We start from the raw sequence: 26,360 nt of genomic DNA, 5'->3' as shown, positions 1-26,360 counted from the left end.
TGGCAACCCGCATAGACCTAAATTATAATTTGGAGAGACGGTAAACTCAAGAAGGGATCGTAATCAATTGTAGCCGGATCACAACTACGAACCAGTCATGATTATGAATAATCCATCCCCTAATTCACTTTTTTATGGATCAAGACATCTGCACCCTCAATTAACTACCCTTAAAGTAATCAGCCTTGCTGCTCACCCAACTGGGCCACAGCACCACCTGATCACCTCACTGCACCACGGAGAGGCAAACATGAGAAATCACCTGGTTTGAGATGGAAACAGTTTGGCTTTCTTTTGGCTAAGCAAAATGAAATCTATTGCACACTAGTTTTTATTTCTTTAATAAAAATTTTCAACACAAGCAGATGTTTTCTTTCAATTACAGTAAAATAGTAAAAGGAAAAAATAATTACTAGAACAACTATTTCGACATGAGAACATAAAGAGCAAAGAACGAATTCATTGCTTTGTTTGAGCTTTCATCGCATACATTCCAATTTTTGATGTCAAATGCCAGTAGAATTTTCTTGTTTCTATCTCACAAACATCATGCGCATAAAACAATTGTACTTTTGGAGAAACACTTACACCCTGTTTGGAATCCTATGGAATTGAATTCCTATAGTAATTGGAATTCAATTCCATAGTTTGGAATGAATTTTTTTAGATGGATTTGATATGAAATTTAATTCCAATGTCATTCAAAACGTGAATAGTAAATCAGACCTCAAATGGTCAGATTTGGATAGAGAATTTACCATGAACAACTAAAATTACTTAATTGTCCTTTTAACTTAAAACTCTTTTTTCCATCTGTCGACTCTCTTATTTTCTCCTGCCTTTCTCCCATGCGCCATTTCTCTTTGCGCCGAAAACTTCTCCTTGCACCGTTTCTTCCGTGCGCCGAAAACTTCTCCTTATTTAATATCCAAGCTTCGAAGTGTAGTGAGATGTTCCAAAACGGAAGTTGTCTCGTAAACATTTTAATGACAATTTAGTGAGCGAAGTAAGACCTCGTAGATAACTTGTCAAATCTGTGTTTGTTAAGAATTTCAAGTTTTGAGTTTTTTCAGTGCTATCTTAATTGTGTGATCTCTTCTTCCTATTCTCTACTACTTAACTTGATTATTAATTGGTTAGTTATGAGGATAAAATGGTAAATGTATAAGAATGGAATTCAATTCAAATAGATTCCAAATTAAGGAATTCAATTTAATTCTATTATTCACTAATCGATTCCAAACATAGGAATTGAATTCAATTCTTGTCAGAATTCAATTCCTAATGGAATTCAATTCAATTCCTTCACTTAAGTTGTTTCCAAACAGGATGTTAAGGTACGATATCTTTACCTTGCACATTCAATTATCAATGCAACCCCTCGAGCATTTGATGACATCTGACAGAACATCAAACATTAAGATTTATCAAAAAGCATATTCAATGCATTATATTGTTCAGATCAAACATTGCTAGCATATAAGAAGCACAATAAAGAGTCACACATAATCAATATACTACACATCATAACATCGTGATTCTTTGGATAATTTTCTAATAGATCAAAATTACTGCAAAATAAAAATTAAAGACACTTGATACAAGTCACACCTTTCAACACAACAAGCTTTAAACACAACAAAAATAGTTCTAGAATCTAATCTTTGTATTCCTTTTCCCCTGCAACCCTTCACAATTTGTCTCTTTATTTGAGCAAACTTTTAGGTACTTGCAGCATCTTCAGGCTGAGGGAGTTAAGAAAGGAGATAACTGGAATATTATGTCTCTTGTTCAGATAATATTGTTAAGGAAAACAAAAGGAAACTAGAATAGTTTCCCTTTGCTGTACTGATATCAAATACAATATATGCATTCAGCTATACCCTATAGCTTAGTTACAGAATATATTGACAGTTATATGCTATTGTCCAATTAAATCAAACAAAATACCATTTAATCCATCTCAAGTTCAACTCCAATTATCACCCCCAACGCTAGAATTATTCGATGCCCCTTCAAATTATGATTGATATTCATCAAAACTCCGAAAAAAATAGCAACAGAATAGGCAAACGGTTCTTAATATGAGAACGGAAAAGAATGTGAACTTTAAATAGATACAAGTATAGCACAAACGAACGAGTATAGCATCAGCATATAGCGAATCAAATCCATTAGGAGTAGATCTACATATTGTGAAACAATCAGTTAGTGGTGACAGTAGGGGCCGATGCTCTAGGGAAGCAACAGAATCGCACCACGAATCGAAAGATTTGCCTAAATAGGAAGCATGTAAAGGAAGTAGACAAGAAGAGTGCGTACCTACCATGAGGTGATTCGTCGCCACTAGGAGGAGGATGAAGAGGTCGAATGGCACAAATGAACGTCAGATGCCACACATTGCTGAGGACCAACAGAGGATGTTGCCACGCTGCCGTAGAACTACATTAGATGATCCTCTGAGAAAAAAGTCGGGAAATGAAGAATCACATATAAAATTAACTATATATAGTGTGTATTTCACTGAGTGAAGAAACGTACATTCCACCTGTTACTTTCTGCCTGATTTGACAGTGATCAAATTTGGGTTCAAAATCAACCAATGATGGATATATACTGATTTAAAGCATACTGATTTAATAGTATACCAAAAATTTGGTATACTAAATTTTAGGTATGGTTAAATTCCATACACTTGATGAGGCGGATGAGTGTATAAGGGTTGTGTACGAAGGTGGAGTTGAGGAAGCAAGTGACAATCTTTGTGAAGGCCTCCACGGCCGAGATCGCCAGCATCTGCGGGTTCCTGCCTAAGTGCTCTGCCCGCCCTGCCCACTCCATTATCCTTCTTCCTCCACCCATCCCACATCTAAGTGCGATCGATCCATCGTCGGCGTCCCTCGATCTAAAAGGAGGAGATCGGGCGACTCGAAAGTCTCCTCTCTTATAGTTGGGTCTTCAATAAAGCCCAGTCCACAAGAACCCTGCCTATACCATCCCGCTATATATATATATATATATATATATATAATTTTAGTATACCGCACACCATACCAAAATATACCAAACCACAACGATTTAATGGTATACCAAAAATTTCAATATGATATTATGTCATATCAAAATTTTCGGTATTGATATTGATATAACATTTATATCAAAATTTTATATTAAACGGGAAGAAATTTAATCATACTGAAAACTCAGTATATGAAATTTTTGATATATCAAATTTTAGGTATACCGAACTTTTAGTATATTGAAATTTCAGTACGACAATGGTTTTTGTGTATACCAAATATTTCGGTACGATATACAGTATACGAAAAAAATTTGGTATATATATATAAGGTTCTCCAATTTTCTTTTCTTTTCATTATGAACATTTCATCAGCATTTGTTTAGGGTATTAGGTGATTTAATTATGATCATTTCTCCGAACACAAGACTTGGAAAAGGCACTGAGAGTGTCAAAGATGTCTTTGATATTGATTTCCACCTTTGAATCTTAGAGACGACCCTGTTTCTTCCTACTTTCTTGTTGAACTCGAGCTCAACTCCTACTCCTACTCCTACTCCTAGCTTAACCCAGAACAGGATAACATTAGATAGGCATGAATGCTTGAACTTGCCTTTGGCTCAGGACAGGTCTAAATTTCAAGTATGTTGCTAGTTCAAATTCAACAATCAAATTATTTATTTATCAGAATTAATCTGATTTTTTCACAGTTTTATTTACTGTTTTAGGTGAATTAGAGGTCAATATCAAAAATAATAGTAAAAAAGAAGTATAATATCTATAGTTATCCATACTGTAAAAAATAATATATAAATGTCTAATGAGATATCAAAATTTTATATTAAACTGTATGAAATTTAATCATATTGAAAATTCAGTATACTATATTTTCAGTATACTAAAAATTCGGTATGATATCAGTATGATTTTTCTATATACTAAATATTTCGGTACAGTATACGGTATACGAAAAAATTCGATATTTCAGTATACAAACCCTATATATATATATATATATATATATATATATATATATATATATATATATATATCCTGTTTGAAAGCTAGGAGACGGTGCACTAGAGATTGGAGTGAGGTTTGTGTTCATCGGGCGGAAGGGACTTCTCTTCAGATCCTGCACACAATCCGACGATCCAACAGAATGTTAGCGACCAAGACTGGGGTGGGGATCCCTGGCAAGACCCTCCGACACTCAAGTTAGTCCTGATCCCACGATGAAGAAGAAGAACCGTGTAGAAAGGTGGAATTCAGATGCAGATGCTTGTGTTGCATACCTTGCCAGCGGAGAGGATCCCCTTTTTATACCACCTCACATAACCTCCACGATTGTGAAGTGGGCCCAAAAAAATGAGGAAAGTACAACCTAAAGCTCCTATAATATTCATCCGAGGAATTTTTTTTCTACCCTAGATGTACCCTTCTTTTGTCGTTTATGAATCAGACCTCTTACGAGAGGCTTTCAGGAGAATGTGGTTATAACCACTTGATTGAAGAAGTTTCTGGAGCATATTCCCCGACAAGTTTGTCAGGCTGTTATAATATTGTCGACTACTTGTTTGCTAGTGTATTAGATCAATTATTAAACCGACCGGACCTATGAAGACTACCTTTGGCTGAATGTATTTGGTCGGTCATTGAGACGATCATACATGAAGAATATCTTTTGCAGAACATATCTCGGTCAATCACTGAGCTGGCCGTATATGAAGAATACCTTTTGTGGCATATATTTCAGTTGGTCAATAAGCCAATCGTATTTAAAGAATACCTTTTCAGCAACATATTTCGGTCGGTCAATAAGCCGATCGTATTTGGAGAATACCTTTTCTGCAACATATTTCGGTCAATCAATCACTAAGCTGGCCGTATATGAAGAATACCTTTTGTGGCATATATTTCAGTCGCTCAATAAGCCGATTGTATTTGAAGAATACCTTTTCAGCAACATATTTTGGTCGATCAATAAGCCGATCGTATTTGGAGAATACCTTTTCTGCAACATATTTCGGTCGATCGATCACTAAGTTAGCCATATATGAAGAATACCTTTTGTGGAATATATTTCGATTGGTCAATAAAACGATCGTATTTGGAGAATACGTTTTCTTCAACATATTTCGGTCGGTCAATAAGCCGATCAATTTGGAGAATACCTTCTATTCGCTAGGCCTTCATTCGGCCAATCATATGTTGATGACTCTGTATGTAAGGCTAAGTAATTCCTAATTCGCCCAGGCCTAACTCGGTCGAGCGATACAGAGAAACTTATATCCTTTCGATCTTCGTCTGACCGATCATCTATTAAGAGCTTCATGCAAGACTAAGTGTCTTTAGACTCGTCCGAGCTTTTGCCCAATTAATCGTATATACCGAGCCTTCCATTTGTTTAGCCTCCGTCCGGCCGATTATATGTTACTAACTACATAACGCTGAGCGCCATTAGTTTGCTCGAGCTATGCCCGGTCGAGCATGTACACAGAGCTTTCCATTCGCTCGGCCTTCATTCGGCCGACCAGATGTTACTAACTACTCATAAGGCTAAGTGCCCCTAGTTTGCTCGAGGTCGAGCGTGTACACAAAGCCTCCCATTCGCTCGGCCTTCGTTCGGCCGAGCAGATGTTAATAATTACTCATAAGGCTAAGTCCCCTAGTTCGCTCGGGCTTTGCCCGGTCGAGCATATACCCAGAGCCATCCGTTCGCTCGGCCTTCATTCAGCCGACACAATGTTACTAACTAGTCATAAGGCTGAGTGCCCCTAGTTTGCTCGGGCTATGTCCAATCAAGCGTGTACATAGAGCCCCCCGTTCGCTCGGCCTTCCTTCGGACGAGCAAATGTTAATTACTCATAAGGCTGAATGCCCCTAGTTCGCTCGGGCTCTGCCCGATCGAGCATGTACCCAGAGCCTTCTGTTCGCTCGGCGTTCATTCTGCCAACCCGATGTTACTAACTACTCATAAGGCTGAGTGCCCCTAGTTTGCTCGGGCTCTGTCCGGTCGAGCGTGTACACAGAGCCTCCCGTTCCTTCGGCCGAGCAGATGTTAATAATTACTCATAAGGCTGAGTGGCCCTAGTGTTGTTTAAAAGAGAGCACTAAAGAGTAGTAAATCGCACCAAAATAACAAGCATGCAATAAACAGGTAAATAAAAGAGAGGCCGAGAAAATGTATCTCCGGTTGAAGCATCGGCGTGACAGTGCAGAGGCTCTCCGGCAAAATTCTCCCAAGATCCGACAATCACTCGCGTCGTTCGTAGGTGCACTCCAAGACGAACGCCGCACTCGGACTCAACCTCAGATCGCTATAAGGCCAGCCTCAGGACAAACTCTCAGTAAAGGAAGAGCACAGAAAGAGGGAAGGAGAGAAAGCAGATTGCTCTAGTGTGTTATGAACCAGGAGTGTATTTATACACTCTGAAGCAGTGCACGAAGCAAAGCGTGTGTCGCTTCCGCTTCCTGACGTCGGATGCCAGAGACTGGCAAAAACAAACCAGTCCGCCTGCAAGCGTGAGGCCCACGAGCTGGGGATTTGCACCCCCCCACCCTGCGCGCGATGATCGCGTGTGTCGCGCCCGGTTTATGGATTTCCGGCTCGAACCCCCCAAAACCACCTGATTTGGGCTCGGCCTGCGCATGCGTGTAGATCCCCTTAACATTGCTAAGGAAGGATTGAAGGACTCCATATATAAGGCCTTCCAACCTTTCTTTGCTTAGCAATGTGGGACTAAATGCATACATCTATGCATTACAATAAGCAAAGAAATAGTTTGAATTAAACTCAAAACTCAACACCTAGTTAGCTCATGATCTGCCCGGTCGAGCGTGTACACAGAACCTTACATTCGTTTGGCCTTTATTCGATCGAACAGATATCAACAGTCTCATATAAGGCTAAGTATCTAGAAACTCGTCCGGGCCCTCCCCGGTCAAGCAATCTTATCTAATCGTCCTATTCAGGAGACGTCTGGGCACGATCTTAATATTTCTGCTATGAGATGCTCGACAGAGTCAAATAGAGAATATCCTCGTATCCCCTCTTGATTGCCACCTCATCCTGATTTTAATATATACATTATCTTCTAGACTTACTCATCATAACCCGTATCATATATATATAGCGAGATGCATGCCCTCAAGTTGCCGGCTCCATCCTTTTTCAACTCACGCCTCATGCCTACCGGTAAGGTTCTCCATTTTTCTTTTATTTTCATTATGAACATTTCATCAGCATTTATTTAGGGTATTAGGTGATTTAATTATGATCATTTCTCTGGACACAAAATTTGGAAAAAACCATTGAGAGTGCCAAAGATGGCTTTGATATTGATTTCCACTGTTGAAACTTAGAGAAAGCTCTGTCTCTTCCAACTTTCTTGTTGAACTCGAGCTCAACTCCTTTCCTAGCTTAACGTATAATAGGATAATATTAGGCATGCATCAATGCTTGACCCTGCCTTTGGCTTAGGTAGGTTTAAATTTCAAGTATGTTGTTGGTTCCAATTCAACAATCAAATTATTTATTTATCAGATTTAATCTGATTTTTTCACAGTTATATTTACTGTTTTAGGTGAATTAGAGGGCAATATCAAAAATAATAGTAAAAGAAGTATAATATCTATCCATACTGTAAAAAATAAATGATATAATAAGATACCAAAATTTTACACTAAACGATATGAAATTTAATTATATTGAAAATTCGGTATACCAAATTTCAGTATACTAAAAATTCGGTATGGTATCGGTATGATTTTTTGTGTATGCCAAATATTTCAATATGATATACTATAAACGAAAAAAAATTGGTATATTTCAGTATATCATCCCTATATATATATAGCTAGATACATGCCCTAAAGCTGCCGCCTCCATCCTTTTTCAACTCACGCCTCTTGCCTACCGGTAAGGTTCTCCATTTTTCTTTTCTTTTCATTATGAACATTTCTTTTCTTTTCATTATGAACATTTCATCAACATTTGTTTAGCATTAGGTGATTTAATTTTGATCATTTCTCCATACACAGGACTTGGAAAAGGCCCTGAGAATGCCAAAGATGGCTTTGATATTGATTTCCACCTTTGAATCTTGGAAAAAGCTCTGTTTCTTCCGACTTTCTTATTGAACTTGAGCTCAACTCCTACTCCTAGCTTAACCCAGAACAGGATAATATTAGGCAAGCATCAATGTTTGACCCTGTCTTTGGCTCAGGACAGGTCTAAATTAAATTTCAAGTATGTTGTTGGTTCAGATTCAACAATCAAATTATTTATTTATCAGAATTAATCTGATTTTTTCACATTTTGATTTACTTTTTTAGGTGAATTAGAGGACAATATCAAAAAGAATAAGTAAAAGAAGTATAATATCTATAGTTATGCATACTGAAATAAATAAATGTATAAATGTATAGATTAAAATGACTTATGAATTGAAGGTAAAAAAGTTCTCTCATAAACTAGAAAAGGTGAACACACTGTTTGATTTCAAACAGATGTTGGAGATCCTTTTTCAATTTCTCTCTACACTGATAGGACTCTTTTTCCATGTATTGGTAAAATTTGTTCATCTTTTCTAATTCATATAAGAGACTTAGACAAGAATATATTGAGATGATCAAGGATTCCTTGGTCACAAAACCCTCGGCCACCTCAAGAGTTATTGGTAAACTCAGTCTTTGACTTTATTTTATTTTATTTTAGTTTTGTTATTTTTGCATCTAACATCAGTAAATAAAAAATAATAAAAGTATATATAATTATATATTTATGTTGACTTGAAATTCTTTATTAATTTATTTGTAGAAAATTTATAATTCTTTTTATAAATTGTTTTCTCTGATCGGTTGGAGCATTGACTCGCAAAGCCAGTGTTCTCGTCTAGGTGAATATCATGGTAATCTGTAGGGTATTACTCCTATTCTTCTTCTTATTCTATGAGTCATCCTAATCCTTCCATTTTCACAAAGTAGAGCAGCCACTCTAGGAGAGTTTAAACCGCAAACGATTAGTTTTTCATCCCACAGTTTGGTCCACATCTTGGAAAGGCAGCCACTGTTTCATCTCACATCATTGGAATTTAATGGTGATATATCCTTGCAATCAGAATTCTCCAAACTTTTGTTTTATTGGAATTTGCAAGCCGCGAAGCTGTCATTTCAAGTCTTTTTTGGGGGTCAATTGTCAAGGCCTTCTGGGTTCAAATATAATCCTATCCTTATGTGTGAAGGGTGATTTCAATAAGGGTTCCAACCAAGGCCGTTCTTAGAGAATTGAAAGACAAAGAAGAACATCCTACAACTTGAATCAGAGTTGCTAGCGTATTCGAAAAAACTCCAAGCTCTAAGATGGATGGAAACTCCAACGGCTCCTTAGAAATGACTCTCCTAGGTTCCTTATCACGAATGAATGAAATACACACATCAACATCGAGCTGGAGGAGCCTGGAGAGGTCAGGTGACGAGCTAAGGGAGAATGGGGAGGCGAGCTGAAGGAATCTGGAGATGTCAGGTGACACCGAGCTGAGGGAATTTGGAGAGGTTTGGGTGACAACGAGTTTAGAAAGGTCAGGTAGCACTGAACTAAGTGAGTCATGTGGACCGAGTCGGAGGAGCCTCATCTCGGCTAGGGTATGCTCTGACCCAATCCGATCTCTTTGACTTACACTTCCGCTTGATTTTTGACCGAGCGCCTTGACCTGACCTAGCCACGTCACATATGGGGGCTCTCTTATCCACCACATCAATTGGCATGTACATCAACATCTCTAGTGGTTTATGCAGATAGTTACCTGCTTGTCTATCGCCACGAACAAATTAAATCTGAATCGCTCGACGATACTATAGGTAGCAAATCGTTCGAGTTTTATTTGAATAAGGAAGTCGTTGACACTACCTTGATTCCAGAAAGCACAAACAAGGCATTCGAATCAAAGAAGTGTACGATACATGATTATGCTATGTCATGCAATATTGTCACTATTACTCTTATTACCCTTGCTAAATTATGTTGTAAAATTCATATTTAACAACATCCTTAAGGGGAAGACAGTCGACAAAATACTTTTAGGATTCTTAGAACATAAGAACACCTAAGAATAGATTCAATGACTACGTGTTAATACACTCAGTAAAATCATGTTTAGCCTGATTCAACCTCAAAAGCCTCAGGAGGGTAACTACAAAAGACTTTCTCCACATCCAAGAATTGATCAAATTGGTCTGCAAGGAGATATCCTTGTTCTCTAAACTATTTTACTACTCTTTCAAAGCCCAGTTAGAAAGTGAGTCTCGTGTTTGATCGCTATCTTCTTTTTCAATTGTTCTTCTTTGGTCTTCCATCTAATCCCTTTTGATTGCTAAACATTTATCATCGCTACTTGGGTGGCCTCCATTTATTGTGTATTCTATTGGATATTTTGTTTCAAATCCTCAAGATGGGTGAGCTTCTGGAAGCAAGACAGTTATAGCAGAAAATCTTTCGGTGATCCGCATGGATATCTTCGTCGATAATTCCCTAAAAGTAGTTAAGTGTCCTAGACTTTGAGCAACATGAACTTGACAGACACTTGCTCTTTGCTCAACCTTCATAACTCTAGCTTTAGATAATTTCACTTTCATCGCGTCTATTTTGCATTTCATTCCTGAATGATCTAGTCTAATTCGGACACTTGATGCTTGTCGTTGCGCTGCAAATCAACAATTTAAGCGTGGGCCCATATTTGATTTTGAAGTTCTTGATTATGGACTCAATATTACGCTTCTTGAGCCGTCCATTTGCTTCCCAAAATACTTTGCTACTCTCGTTCGTACTCCACTTGTTGTTCTCGATGGCACAACGTATACTTCTTCGGGCAAAAAGAAGCCTAAAGGTTCATGAAGAGGTCTCGATGGAATGATATTCCTAGAAAAAGGTTAAGATATTGAAAGAATAACTTAGGGGAACATGTAAAAAGAATAAAATAACTCACCCTTCTTAAGACATGATGTAAATGATCCATAAGAGCAAATAGTCATTCATCAACAAGTCGTTGAATGATGTCCTATTGTGAATTCCTGAATACGGGGGAGTATCATCCGAATATTCGGCGCTAGGAATACTTTCAGAGTCAATTCAACTGAGGGAGAAACCACCATTATTTTGATTCTTAAGATTCAGAAGCAGCTGAATATGGGGGAACTAGGTGCAGTTTCTGGGGTGAATCAAAGAAAATCTTAGAAGATGAAGGAAGAATAAGAAGTGTGTGAGTTGAAGTATCTATAATCATCAGAAGTTTAGATAGGAATTCAACCTTCTTAGATAAGAAATAGCTAAGAAAATCAAACTTATCGTTGGAAAGGTAGACATACTGTGTTGAGGGTGAAGCTGAAGGAACTGAAGAGAGAGTAGCGATAGCAGAAGAACGATACTATTTCGAGCATAGTTGTGGTAAAGGAGTGGGTTCATCAATAGGTTCAGGGTGATAGGGTTATCTTCCAGGTGAATAGAAGACGTCGTCTCATGTGAGCCATCTCTTTTTTTTTTTCTTCTTACGATGATTTCTCCCATGGATACCATTAATCTTTATATTGTTCTTTTATTTAAACTTTTCTTCCCAATTCAAATTACAAGTTAATTTATAAGAAAAAAATAAATTATTAAGTGTTTTCTCAATTGGCACCAGGTACCAAGTCTCCGGCCCAACTAATACTGGGATGACGGCTCGGCCCCACGGAAGTTACCCACCGGCACCTAGAATAAATCGGGAAAGTGCACGTGGAGGCCCATCCTGCTCGGGTTCGTTTTCTATTAAGGGAAAAATCCCCTATAATACGTCACAACTACATTAGAGTACGAGTGAGCATTAGATGTTGCGTATTGCCTGGCTATCACCCCCAGTATTAGTCGCGCTGAAGACTTAAATACCTGGTGCCAACTAAAAATAAAAGTACTTAATAATTTGATTTTTTTTATAAATTAACTTACAATTTGAATTGGGAAGAAAAGTTTAAACCAAAGAAGAGTATGAAGATTGACAGTATCATTTTCTGCTCCCTCAGGCTCCTCTTCAAAAAAAAATCATCGTACTATGTATGCATCCGTAGCAAAAATAATCACAAGGAGGGGAAAAAAAAGAGATGGTTCACATGAGACGATGCCCTCAACCCTATTGCTCCTGAACCTATTGATGAACCCGCTCCTTACCGCAACTACGCTCGAAATAGTATCGCTCCTCTACTATTGCTGCTCCCTCTTTAGTTCATTCGGCTTCACCCTCAACACACAGTAAGTTTACCTCCCCAACGGTAAGTCTGACCATCCTCTCAACTCTTTCTTATCTAAGAAGGTTAAGTTCTCATCTAAACTTTCAGCGAATATAGATACTTCAACTTCCACACTTGAGTCATGTCCAACAATCCTTATTCTTCCTTCATCTTCCGAGACTTTCGTTGATCCAACCCCAGAACATGTATCTAGTTCCATGATCTCTGACCTTCCCCCATCTTCAGCTGCTTCTAAATCTCATGAATCGGAGATAGTGGTGGATTCTCCCCTAACTGAAGTAACTAACTCCTGAGAGTCTTCCTAGCACTGAGTATTTAGATGACAACACTCCTCTGTATCCCAAAAATTCACAATAGGCAACATCCAACGACTTGTTGATGAAGGGCTACTTGCTCCTATGGATCACTTACATCACGCCTTAAGTAGGGTGAGTTATTTTATTCTTTTTGCATTTTTCCCTATGCTCTTCTTCAATTTCTTAACCTCTTTCAAGGGATATTATTCTATTGAGACCTCTTCTTGAACCTTTAGGCTTCTTGTGTTTAAAGAAGTATATGTTGTGTCATCCTAGAACAACAAGTGGAGTACAAGCGAGAGCTGCAACGTATTTAGGGAAGCGAATGGACAGCTCAATAAAGCTGAATATCGAGCCTGTAACCAAGAACTTCAAAATCAAATATGGGCACAGAAAGAGTCTAGAGACCAAGCCCACACTCAAATTGCTTATTTGCAGCACAACCACAAGCATCAAGTGTCCAAATTAGACTAAACCATTCAAGCTAAGGAGACTACCATCAAATTTCTCCAGAATGAAATTTAGAAAAGACGCGAGCAAATCAAACTTCTATAGATGGAAGTAAAATTATCTGAGGCTAGAACTACGAAGGTCGAGCAAAGAGCGAGTGTTTGTCAAATTCATATTGCTCAAAGTCTAGGACACCTAACTACTCTTAGGGAATTATCAACGGAGACATCCAAATAGATCACTGAAGGATTTTTTGCTTAGGTCAAGCAAAGAGTGAGTAACTGCCTTGCTTCAAGAAGCTCACACCCATCTTGAGGATTTAAAACAAAATATCCAATAGATTACACAAAAAATTGAGGCCACCAAGTGGCGATGATAGATTTCCAGCAACCAGAAGCGATTAGATGGAAGACCTAAGAATAACAACTGATAAAGAAGATAGCGGTCAAACACGAGACTTACTTTTAATTGGGGTTTGAAGGAGCATTAAAACAATTTAGAGAACAAGGATATCCACCTGTAGACCAACTGACCAATTCATGGATAAGGAGAAAACTAATTATACTTACTGTCAGAGACTTTTAAGGCCGAATCCGGCTAAACTTAATTTTACTAATTGTATTAACACCTAGTCATTGGGTTTATCTTTAGGTGTTCTTATGTTCTAAGAGTCTTAAAAGTATTTTGTTGACTGTCTTCCTCTTAAGAATGTTGTTAAATATGATGATCCTGTCTGAAAGTCGCGAGATGAACGGCTGTCCTGGTGAGGATCCTTCGTATCCAACGGCGATCTTTGTTATTGATATTCGTGAAAAAACCATAACCCCATTATATTCTTACCTTCTTCGTCTTCCTCATCGCGCCTTCTATTGGTGCCTCCCTGCTCCCTGCCTTAGATTTTCTATCTTTTGTGCTCCATCTCTTCCTCTGGTCTTCCCCTACCATCTTCCTTTTCTAAAGCTCCAATAAGTAATTTCTTCCTTATTTTTGTATCATGGCTGAAGAATTCTTCGCCTTCTGGTATGCTCAAATTTCTTCTACTTTTCGTAAGGTCGATTGAGCCTCCTTTCGTATGAAATACGAAATCCCTAAGGAATATGGTACTGTGCTTCCTACCCCTGATGAGCGTTGGAAGGCCTCGCAGGGATTCCCACACCGGTCTTAGGTCACTAACGCTTTGTTGGTAGATCTCATAGTGTGCAGGAGGATAGATCATCCATCGGAGCATCGATCCACAGAATTATTCGTCAAGGTGCTTTACCAGAGTTTTTCCAGATCTACTTTGGTTTTCTCAGATCTGTCACTATTCGTCTTCATCGGAGTCATTTACCGTTATTCGTCTTCTCCGGAGTCATCGCCCACCTCACCCAGCGCTTCATCTCGCAGCTTTCAGACAGGATCATCATACTTAACAACATCCTTAAGGGGAAGACAGTCAACAAAATACGTTTAAGACTCTTAGAACATAAGAACACCTAAGGAACCCAATGACTAGGTGTTAATACAATCAGTAAAATCAAGTTTAGTCGGATTCGGCCTTAAAAGCCTCTAACAATAACTATAATTGGTTTTCTTCTCATCCATGAATTGGTCAGTTGGTCTACAGGTGGATATCCTTGTACTTTAAATTGTTTTAATGCTCCTTCAAACTCCAATTGAAAGTAAGTCTTGTGTTTGGCCGCCATCTTCTTTATCAGTTGTTATTCTCGGGTCTTCCATCTAATCACTTCTGGTTGCTGAAAATCTATCATCGCCACTTGGTGGTCTCCATTTTTTGTGTAATCTGTTGGATATTTTGTTTTAAATCCTCAAGATGGGTGTGAGCTTCTTGAAGCAAGGCAGTTACTCACTCTTTACTCGACTTAAGCAGAAAATCCTTCAATGATCTGTTTGGATATCTCCGTTGATAATTCCCTAAGAGTAGTTCGGTGTCCTAGACTTTGAGCAATATGAATTTGACAAACACTCGCTCTTTGCTCGACCTTCGTAGTTCTAGCCTCAGATAATTTTACTTCAGTCTATAGAAGTTTGATTTGCTCGCGTCTTTTCTAAATTTCATTCTGGAGAAATTTGATGGTAGTCTCCTTAGCTTGAATGGTTTAGTCTAATTTGGACACTTGATGCTTGTGGTTGTGCTGCAAATAAGCAATTTGAGTGTGGGCTTGGTCTCTAGACTCTTTCTGTGTGCATATTTGATTTTGAAGTTCTTGGTTACAGGCTCAATATTCAGCTTTATTGAGCTGTCCATTCGCTTCCCTAAATACGTTGCAGCTCTCGCTTATACTCCACTTATTGTTCTAGGATGGCACAACATATACTTCTTTAAACACAAGAAGCCTAAAGGTTTAAGAAGAGGTCTCAATGGAATAATATCCCTTGAAAGAGGTTAAGAAATTGAAGAAGAGCATAGGGAAAAATGCAAAAAGAATAAAATAACTCACCTTACTTAAGGCGTGATGTAAGTGATCCATAGGAGCAAGTAGTCCTTCATCAACAAGTCGTTGGATGTTGGCTATTGTGAATTTTTGGGATACGGGGGAGTGTTGTCATCTGAATACTCGGTGCTAGGAAGACTCTCAGGAGTTACTTCGGTTAGGGGAGAATCCACCACTATCTCCGATTCATGAGATTTATAAGCAACTGAAGATGGGGGGAGGCCAGAGATCATGGAACTAGATACATGTTCTGGGGTTGGATCAACGAAAGTCTCGGAAGATGAAGGAAGAATAAGGATTGTTGGACAGGACACAAGTGTGGAAGTTGAAGTATCTATATTCGCTGAAAGTTTAGATAAGAACTTAACCTTCTTGGATAAGAAAGAGTTGAGAGGATGATCAAATTTACCGTTGGGGAGGTAAACTTACTACGTGTTGAGGGTGAAGTCGAATGAACTAAAGAGGGAGCAGCAATAGCAAAGAAGCGATACTTTTTCGAGCGTAGTTGCGGTAAAGGAACGGGTTCATCAATAGGTTCAGGGGCAATAGGGTTATCTTCTTGGCGGATTGAGGGCGTCGTCTCATGTGAACCATCTCTTTTTTCCCCTTCTTGTGATTATTTTTGCTACGGATGCATACATGAGTGCGATGATTTCTTTTTGAAGAGGAGGAGCCCGAGGGAGCAGAAAATGATACTGTCACTCTTCATACTCTTCTTTAGTTTAAACTTTTCTTCCTAATTCAAATTGTAAGTTAATTTATATAAAAAAAAACAAATTATTAAGTACTTTTATTTTTAGTTGGCACCAGGTATTTAAGTTTTCAGCCCGACTAATACTGGGGGTGATAGCCAGGCAATACGCAACATCCAACGCTCGCTTGTGACGTATTATAGGGGATTTTTCCCTTAATAGAGAACGGACTCGAGCAGGATGGGCCTCCACGTGCACTTTCCCGATTTATCCTAGATGTCGGTGGGTAACTTTCGTGGGGTCGAACCGTCATCCCAGTATTAGTTGGGTCGGAGACTTGTGGTACCTGGTGCTAATTGAAAAAACACTTAATATGGGTCGGAGAGCTCATATGTGGTGGGTTTTGGTCAAAGGTCAAGACGCTCAGCCAAAAATCAAGCGGAGGTGTAAACCAAAGAGATCGGATCATGTCAGAGCAGGCCCTAACTGAGACATGACTCCTCCGACTCGGTCCACCCAACTCCCTCAGTTAGATGTCACCTGACCTCTCTAGACTCCCTCAACTCGGTGTCACTCGACCTCTCTAGACTCCTCCAACTCGGTTTCCCCCAACCTCCCCAAACCTCTGCAAACTCCCTTAGTTTGGTGTCACCCGATATCTCTAGACCCTTCCAACTCAATTTTGTCAGACCTCTCCAGACTCCTTCAGCTCGCCCAACCTCTCCAGATTCCTTCAACTCGGTCACCTCGAGTTCTCTCAGCTCAGTGTTACCCGACCTTTTTAGAATCCTCCAACTCGGTGTTAATGTGTGTATTTTATACATGATTTTTAGTATTGTTTTTGCATGCATTTTGTTTCATCACATGAGCATATCTTGCATACCTTTATATTTTTTTTAGTTGTTTTCACTCTTTTCGCTCGGAGATCATCTGTTTGTGCTTTTTAATTGATAGGACGCGAAATTAGAACTAAATCAGAGTTTAAAGCCTCGGAACATGAATTAAAGGAACACGCCCTAGCCGTGTCCCATGACACGGGCGTATTCCTCTAGACGAAGTTAGACAAAAAAAAAAAAAAGCGACAACGAAGACAACAGAACCTGACATAGGCTAGTCCCGCCCATAGTTTGTAAAATCGCGATCTGGATCGTAGGATCGTACGATCCTACGATCCGAAAATCCAAAATCGATCTAGAATCATGCAGAATTGATTTTTGCAGTAGGATCGTAGCAGGATTGATAGGATCGGAATAGAATCGGTAGGATCGAAGCAGAATCGATGGAAGCTTTGAGAGGTCATAATTTTTTACTTGGATTGAACCACGGGGCCTATAATATATCAAATTAAAGATCGTTCAGAGATATTTAATAAATTTCAAAGTTTATCCTTAATCACCCTATTTCAAACCCAAAAAATAACATTTAAATCCTTTTCAGATGTCCAGAAGGTTTTATTTTTTTTTCATCTTATTAGGGTTTTAAATTATTTAAATATATGTTTAATTATTTTTGAGTTAGTTTTTTATCAAAAATATTCTATCATTTCTTTTCCCCAAAATGATGAGTTTTTGGATGTCTATTGTTTTGTATTATGTGGCATCAACCAATGTTTAGAAGATTATTTTCGTCGTTCGTATTTGAATCAAAGGATTAAATAGTTTCTGTTATATACGTTAGGTGCTTTGTTGGTCTTAAATTGAATTATCTTATAAACTAAGGAAATATTTTTAATATTGAATATGTTATTATTATTATTATGTTAATAGAAATTTTATATTTTTTCATTTTATGATATGAAAATATAAATATTATTACTATGCGAGAATGATAGTTCAATTACAAGTTAATTTAAATTTATACATGTAGTAATCTGATGTGTTGAGTGTAAATGATTGCATATATATACAAAATTAATTATATATTTATATCAACTAAGGGTTTTTGGTAGGATCGTACGATTCTATGATCCGATCCTAATCGATCCGATCTTGACCCTAAATCGATTCCGCAAACTATGGTCCTGCCCCATTCTATCTCAAAGTAATTTTGGCCAAAGCCCAACACGCCAAGGTCATGCCTCACGATCGTGTTCACCTACAGAACTAGACATGGTCTGGCCGTGCCCATAGCACAACCTGTCATGCCTCCTAGCACAGTTGTGGAGCAATGGCGCCGCTGAGATATTTTTGGAATCCTACATCTGTTTTGGTAAGTTCTAAAGGCTATAAAAAGGCCTAGGAGACTCTTCTTTGCGGAAGGGGGGTTTCCCGATGTCAGGAAGAGCCATTTCCAAGGAGCCGTTGAAATTTCTGTCCACCTTAGAGCTTGGAGTTTTTCCGAAGATGCCAGCAACATCACGACTAAGCTTCCTCTTCTCTTTTCTCATTGATTTGAGTTATCAGATTTCTTCTTACTCCATCTCCATGAAGTAATAGTCATACTTTTTAGATGAGGAAATAGCTCGATTGACTTGTTGACACTTATTTATATATTTATTCATCTTTTCTTGTTGCATGATTTGTCTATCCATGATCTAACTTTATTTCGCATAATTTTGACACTAACCATGCACCAAGCCCATGTGCTCAATTTCAAGTATTCCAAACATCCGCTATTAATGCTCAGATTAGTATCCTCTAGGCATAGGACTTCGAATCATCCGTTAAGAGGTTTGTAGCAGATATCGGATCTGGTCTCCTGATAACTTTTCTGTGAATACGTGACGCTGAATAAAATTAAATATATTTAAAATTTGTTAAAATGATACTTTATTAGTGTTTTTTCATAGAATTTTAACTCGGTGTTTATGGAGATGTTTTTTTTCAAAGAATTTTTTTTAGTATTTTTTAATTTGAAGTTGAAAATTGAAAGAGTATATTAAAGACCCCAATAACAAATAATCATAATAATAATCAAAATATTAATATTAATATATTAACTTATATATATATCGAGAGAATTTTGATATCCTACTCACCTTACCCTGCACACCCAAAAAAAATGATTAAATTTTTTTTTTACTTAATACTATATAATTCAACCCCTAAATCTTAAAAAGTAAAAGTTCATTGACAAGATTAAAAAAAATTAAAAAAATAAAAATTGCCATTTCGGCATCTCGCTCAATACTGCCACCACAATATATATTTTATATATATAGGGAGGGGATATAGGTCAGGCTTTTGGTCTTTGTTTGAGACCAACCTTAGTCTGACTATTAGTTTCCTCCACTCACAACGTCCGACGACCATCCCACTGTTAGCAACCACATGTCAACGACTCAACGTCAGTCGTTCTCTCTCATTTCACTTGCTCGCTCCCAATGGAAAAATATTATTTATAGCGGAATGGTATTCTATGCATCTCGATAAGTTAAACTTCTGCTTTTAATCAAAAGAGATTTTGATAATAATCAAACAATAGAACAGAGAAAATGCAGTATTCGACAAATAAACTAACTTCCAGCATTTAACAACAAATTGGACATCCTTTTTAAGTTTTCTTATTGAGCGCCAACATTTAATTTCTGCATTGATTGAACCAAATTAAACAACATGATTTGAATCAGATTAAATGAAAACCAATTAAATCAAGACCACAATCTATTTGTATGATAAAATTCAGGATTCATAATGCCAATCAACAGAGGAAGTCTAACTAGAAGAGTGGAAGATGTAATTGAAAAAAAAAAATTGTCTATCAGTATTGTCTTGTCTTGAAAACAAACACTTTAATTTTGACTTCCAGTTTTACAAATATTAGACTTATTTTTCAAAGGGATACTAGTAATAGAATATATGTCATTTAACCAGTAAAATCATATCATAAAATAATGTTTATTTTGTCATGTTAGAAAAAATATACAGTAGGGTTCACATTCATTTTTTTTTTGGTAATTATCCAACTTTCGAATCGACTAATCCTAGAAGTATCGGGAAGCACTCGCGAAAGACCATCCAAGGGGCCAACATTTTTATGGTTGTCGTCCCGCTAAAGGAAAATTCTTGCAGTGCCTGATTAACCACTTGGAAGATCTAAACACAGCACCATAATTCACACCATTGAAAGAGTTAAATGTTATTTTTGGATGAACCACAATGATTTATCATAGAAGAAAACTTATCCATCAAGGAGAAGATAGATATTTTAGTGAACATGGAAGCATGTAATTATTGAAAGAGATGAGAAAACAAAGTCTCACTTAGGATATGATGCGGAGCAAGTAGGCCAGCTCAGTAATATCCCCAGTGGGGTGGAAATTCTTGCCTGCTTCAGAAATTTCCTCGAGCGGGATTGAAGGTCAAACTTATTAAGAGTTAGTTCATGGAGAAAATGTATTCTGGTCCTCTCTGCGCCATGTTTCTTCTGAAGGTTCTGAAATGCATATTCATATTATGGTGAGTCTAGTTTTCTGGGATCATAGACATATCTGTTGATGGAGTTGAATTTCTTGTTTCGGCAAAGCTCTCAGATCAGCTCTCAAGTTCCTTTGATTGTCTCAACATCTTGCGAAGAGCAAGAGGGAAGTTTTACTAGATATCACTTCTGATCGGCCATAGTTCATTCTTGGATGCCCAACAATCCAGAGCACCCCGACACAAATCTCGGACGCCCGACATCCCTGATCACCCTGACACAAATCTTGGATGCTTGGCGTTCCCAAGCACCCTGGACGTTGACATTCCTGAGCACCTCGGCACAAATCTTGGATGCTTGACACTCCCAAACATCCCGACACAGAATCGGACGCCCGACATCCCCGAACACCGGAAGGGATCAAACGTCCGACCTCAACTTCCCTTTAACAATCCAAAATAAGATAAAAGGAGATTTTCCTTAAAAGGAAATCCCCAAACAACTTCTCAAAGATAACAGCCGTTCCCAACCTCTCTCAAGTCACCTAAGAGACCTACTTGGAGTAGACTCTTCTCCACTAAACCCTAATTTTATAGCACTTTCATTCTTTCTTCTTTCTCTCACGTCTCCATGAGTTCGGAATCTGCGCCGGTAGGGCTAGCGAACCTCACATTCCTTACTTCGCAGGCCACCGAATCTTGTCCTATTGGGAGACCATCGCAGCATCACTAGAGATTAGGGGAGAGGAGCCCGAGCAATCGAAAAGGACTCCATCAGGATCCTTACAAAAGAAGAATTAGAGAGTGCGACAAATAGATTTGAGGATAACAGAATTCTTGATAAGACAGATTTGGAACTGATTACAAAGGAGATATGGGAGACAATCAATTTGATTGCCATATCGAAGCCAGATCGAGTTAAATATGAAAAAAGAAAAGAAATATTTAGAAAAGAAATGCATTTTCTTTCCCAAGTTAACCATAGGCACATGGTCAAGCTCTTGGACTGTTGTTTAAAAGAAGAAGTTTCCATGTTGGTCTATGAGTTTGTCCTTAAGGTAACTTGCTTGATCAAATCCACAACAAGAACATAGATAAGCCCTTTTGGATGTGCACTTAAAGGCTGCTGGTGATTCTGCTGATGCTCTTTGGCTTCACCTCCAATCTTGTATGGAGATATGAAGTTTGCCAACATCCTCTTGCATGCATGAAAATTACAATGCAAAAGTTTTTGATTTCGAGTCTTCAAGCCTAATTTCCTAGGATGAAGACCAGTTGGTTATTTTGGTTCAAGGGATCTGTTACTTAAACCCGAGCAGCTTCAAACATGTAAGAAGAAGAAGCAGAGCTTATCGAAAGGACTGGAGAGCTTGCGGTGCAATTCTTGAGCATGAGGGGAGAAGAAAGGCATACTATGAAGGATAAGGCAGACCAACTTGATAAAGTTCAAGCTGCAGCCATGAATACCACAAAGTGGAGAGGAGATCTTGCATCCTGTTTAGATGCTCATCAAATGCTTGAAAGGTTGCATTGATAATTGAATATGCAAGGTAAATATAACATACCTAAAGTGTTTCTCCAAAAGTACAATTGTTTTATGCCCATGGAGAAAGAATATATATGTTGTGTTGAAAATTGTTATGAAAGAAATAAAAGAATAGATTTCATTTTGCTTAGCCAAAAGAAACTTTGCTTAGCGTGCATGAAGAGACTTTGACTATGACGTGGCTAAGTGATCGATTATATATTCATATTATATATAAATATTGCAGGACTTGAACTTGATGCCTCGACTTACATGGATTTGTGAGTTTGATGTGGCTGGGATCAAGGCCAAGCGAAGGGCCGAATAATTGATTTCTTGTTCAGTTCTTTGTAGATCGGTGTAAATTGAGTATCATCATCTCTTCTAAACATGATAAATTCCAAGCATATAACTGTAAATTGAGCATCATCATCATCATCATCATCATCTCTTCCTCTGCATGCATAACAAGATAGATTGGAGTTATGATCAAAGTAGTGGACATAATTGTTTGTATTTAATAAATAAAATTTCCACATTACTCAAATCTTTTTGAAGAACGAATTTAAACCAATGATAACTTTTCAACACTCAAATAGATTGAAACTAGAATACACTGATAGTTTAATAATTGCAGCAAGTTCCTACAAGAAGAATGTTTCAACTTTAACAACACATGTTAACTTAAAATAAATAATATAGATATTTCAAGTACATATGAAAATCAAATATCACAACAATTAGCCAAAGCCAAGAGAACTTCATATAATTAACTTGACACATGCTTCCCTAGCCATAATTCAGGCATTTGTCAGTTCCACAAAGCAATCGGCTGAATGGCTAGTAATTCAATGGCCCTTCATTCATTTATTTATTCATTCAGCTCAGTTAAACTGTTAATATAGTGTATTCTTGTTAGAAAGAATGGATTTAGTCCCCATTCAAATTTAGAAATAATCTAACTTTCAATTGTGTATGATGCCAATGCTAAATTGAATTATTGCTTGATGTTTCTAACAAACTAAAGATGTAACATGCTTATAAGACAACAGAAACAAGAAGAAATCATTACATACATCGTTAAGTGTGATTGAAATATAAATAATGAATGGTGCAAAATCCCCAAATGGAAAAGAAGATAAGAATCAATTATTACCTCTACAGCATCAGCAACAGTTGTTGCCGTGTCATAAATATTTCTTCAAAGGTTTCATCAGAAAAAAATACTATTGTTGCAAGCTTTTTGCGAGTCAACAGAACTTCAATCTCCTGGCGTGCAGGTATGGTTAATCTAGGTCCTTCCTTTACAAAACATTTCAATGTGTTCAATGTATTCAAAGCAAGAGCTTGTATGGTAGGCTCATTGTTCAATCCATGAGCCGCATAATAAACATATTCCGATAATGCTCCAATATCCTTCTTAGGGGCATGGCAGAGGTACATATATACATAAGCTCCCAAGCTTTTTCTAGAGATTTGCTGAAAACTCAATTATCAAGAACATTTCAACATTTTGAGGATTCCTTTGTCCCTATCAAGATTATCTGAAAACTCAATTATCTATTTCTACATGTATTTATCTTAGGCGAGATTAGATCAGATACCTATCAAGATTATTATGAGTTTGCTTTGAAATCTGGACAAAAAGTTCACCTTGAAGTTCATAACACTTCAGAGTATGCTTATAGATTTTTGCAACAAGGTCTACGCTTTCTTCAACACTAAATGGCATTATTTTATCAAAAGAATCAATTCTCATGTACTTTCAGATCATCTGGAATAACTTCACAGAAAAGCTCACCAGGTCACTGCTTATTTTGACGAGCGAAGTAGATATTGGATCCTGTCATACCATAATTTAGCATATCAAAATAAGTTCCAAGGAGAATGTTTCTTTTTATGTCTAAGCTTATGTTGCTCAGACAAGCTTCACGTTTTGAAAACAACGCATATCTTCCAATGTGAACTTTTTATGAACTTGAGGACCTACGGATTTTTTGAAGAAAAACCCATGTTTTCCAGCAGATTGGATCTGTTTCTGCATGGATTGCACAAATCCCTCAACCTATAAAGGCAAAAAATAAGATATTAAGGAGAGACGAGTAAATCAAGTGCAAAAAACAAGAGAAACACGTATCATCTTGTGAAAGAGAATTTAAAGTGACCAATAACATGCATGCCAAGTAGAAAAAGCTCCTGCATTCATTGTTCCATTAATGTAGACTAAAATTGTCATTTGATTAGAATGACATTAGCTGATAGTTTTTCACTATGATGATTTGGTTTGATTGAGTGATTCCTTATAAATCTAATTTCATATAAATCCAACCAACTAAAAGTATTTATAACTCAATAAGACAATAAATCAAACCCAATATATTCAAAATTGAATCAAAATTCTTATAAAGTTTAAAGTAGAGATGAACCTTATGTTCTATGATTAAAGTAAAAGAGAGAGAGGAATCTCAGAATCAATGGTGACATAGAAGTAGAAGATCTTGTCACATAGAGACACAAAGTCAACAATAGACTAGACTCCACCTAATAACGAATCATCTGACATGGATATACAAAATGACAATGAGGGAGAAACTATTGGTAAATGAGATAGTTATGTCATAGTTATCTTCCATGTCTCTTGTTAGGTAGCGCCTACCTCTCTTTTTCTCTTCGATTGTATTGATGCTTTCAAGACTCAGTTGATAGCAAGAGTCCAACCAATGATGATTGTCAAAAGGAAACAATTATCAAGTTAAATGGTCAAACTAGTTGCAGATAGAATGTGAGATATATCATTATAATATTTGTATCAGTGTGATGAGGGAGAGAGAAAAAAAATAAAAATCTTTGTATCAATGTGGTGAGGAAGCTTGTAGATTGATATAGCCCACTCCCACCCATAATTTGTAAACAAGCATTCAGAACTTCAAACAATAAGCGAGTCATGAAGGTTGTTAAGGTTTCTTTGTTGGTAGTTTTAAGAGCATGAAAACTTAAACGAAGTAATTAAAATAATAATGCGGAAACCATAAACACTCACATTGATCTCCCGAAGAACCGCAACCGAAGACGCCGGTCGATGAAGTCGCCGATGAACTGCCGGAGACGTCACTGCTGCTGTCGCCGAGAAGATCACCACACGGAACCTTCTCGGACTCTTCCACAAACCAAATCCCGTCCCTAGCCATTCTCTCTTTGCTCATTGATCACCTCACGCCTCTACTCGCTGATTACCTTCGCATCAACCTCTGCCCTCTCTGATTGCCTTGGACGCCTTTTATAAGAAGGCTGAGGAAGACGAAGGGGAAAGGACGCCCCTTCGTCTCCTTGGCGTTTCCAGCAAACTGCCGTTTGCGGCAGCGAAAGGGACGAACCCTTTCATCTGCCAAGTATAACGCCCAACATTCTTTGCAGCTGGTACGATGACACAAGGTGTCTGAGCTGAAATTATTAAGAAAAATCAAGAACAACAAACTTCATGCTACATTAATCCTGCCGACCAGGAAAATGAAGTCTCTAGATGAAGTCCCAGAAGGATTCATATATCATCTAAAGCTAATCTCTTGTATTTACTTCAACCCAATGAAAACCAACATAAATGATTGTTGCTGAAAAGAGTACCTACCCACGAGAGAGATTATAGCGGGAGATTTGTTCACTCTGCAAAATCAATCCGTCACTATGATTAGCCACACAAATACAGCCGAAATCTAGAGAAAGCAACCCTGAGCTTACACTGGAGAAAAAACAGATCGAGAAGTGGGAACTTGCGGTCGGCACGAAAATGAGGGATCGGGCAGCAAAGTCACCACCGCCTAGGAAACCGAGAGGCGAGAAGACGAAATCCAGGCCCAAATGTGGTCGGCACTTCTTCCTCCTCGGCTGCCACCGCTGCAGCTGCCGCAGCCGCACATGTTGGGTTCCGGTTCTGGTCTCCTTCGCGGAGGCATTAAGGAGTGAGGATGGATTCAAAGTGAAAGTAGCAACGGGAAGAAAGTCTCGGGCCCGAGAAAAGGCAAAAGAGCAACGGGAAGAACGTCTCGGATCCCGAGGAAAGGCAAAGGTCGCTTTCTGTGTTGTTTTGTTTTGTTTTTTGTTTTTTTTTTTTGATCTCGAAGCCAAAACTGTAATTAATTGGGCAATTTTTATTTTATATGTAATGAATATTTTATATTCACAATTTTTTCAGACTACGTCCACCTATGTTATTCAAAAATAAAGTTTTAAATAATTTTGGCGTAAATCAATTTGACTTTATTGAATTATAAAGATTTTTTTTTTAAGTCTCGGGACTATGGGAGCTCATGTG

At 37.9% G+C, this 26,360-nt stretch overlaps 1 long non-coding RNA gene across 18 annotated transcripts; it reads right to left on the bottom strand.

Moving 5' to 3' along the window:
- Positions 1–1,453: 1,453 nt before the first annotated feature.
- LOC122031697 lies at positions 1,454–26,096 on the bottom strand. Of its 18 annotated transcripts, XR_006125826.1 has the most exons (8): positions 25,787–26,096; positions 25,677–25,711; positions 25,092–25,492; positions 24,042–24,116; positions 23,853–23,894; positions 23,208–23,772; positions 22,325–22,507; positions 1,454–2,459 (listed from the first exon to the last, which is right to left on the bottom strand). It is a non-coding gene; the product is annotated as an uncharacterized LOC122031697 (long non-coding RNA). The 18 variants fall into 18 exon arrangements; XR_006125819.1 differs by having other exon boundaries at positions 1,454–1,770; positions 2,323–2,459; positions 23,208–24,116; XR_006125818.1 differs by having other exon boundaries at positions 1,454–1,745; positions 2,323–2,459; positions 23,208–24,116.
- Between the last annotated feature and the right edge of the window lie 264 nt (positions 26,097–26,360).

The sequence above is a fragment of the Zingiber officinale genome, chromosome 11A, assembly GCF_018446385.1.
Source record: "Zingiber officinale cultivar Zhangliang chromosome 11A, Zo_v1.1, whole genome shotgun sequence".
NCBI classification, from domain to species: domain Eukaryota; kingdom Viridiplantae; phylum Streptophyta; class Magnoliopsida; order Zingiberales; family Zingiberaceae; genus Zingiber; species Zingiber officinale.
Note: the sequence above shows the minus strand (reverse complement) of the source record. Positions and strands in the feature narration are given on the sequence as shown.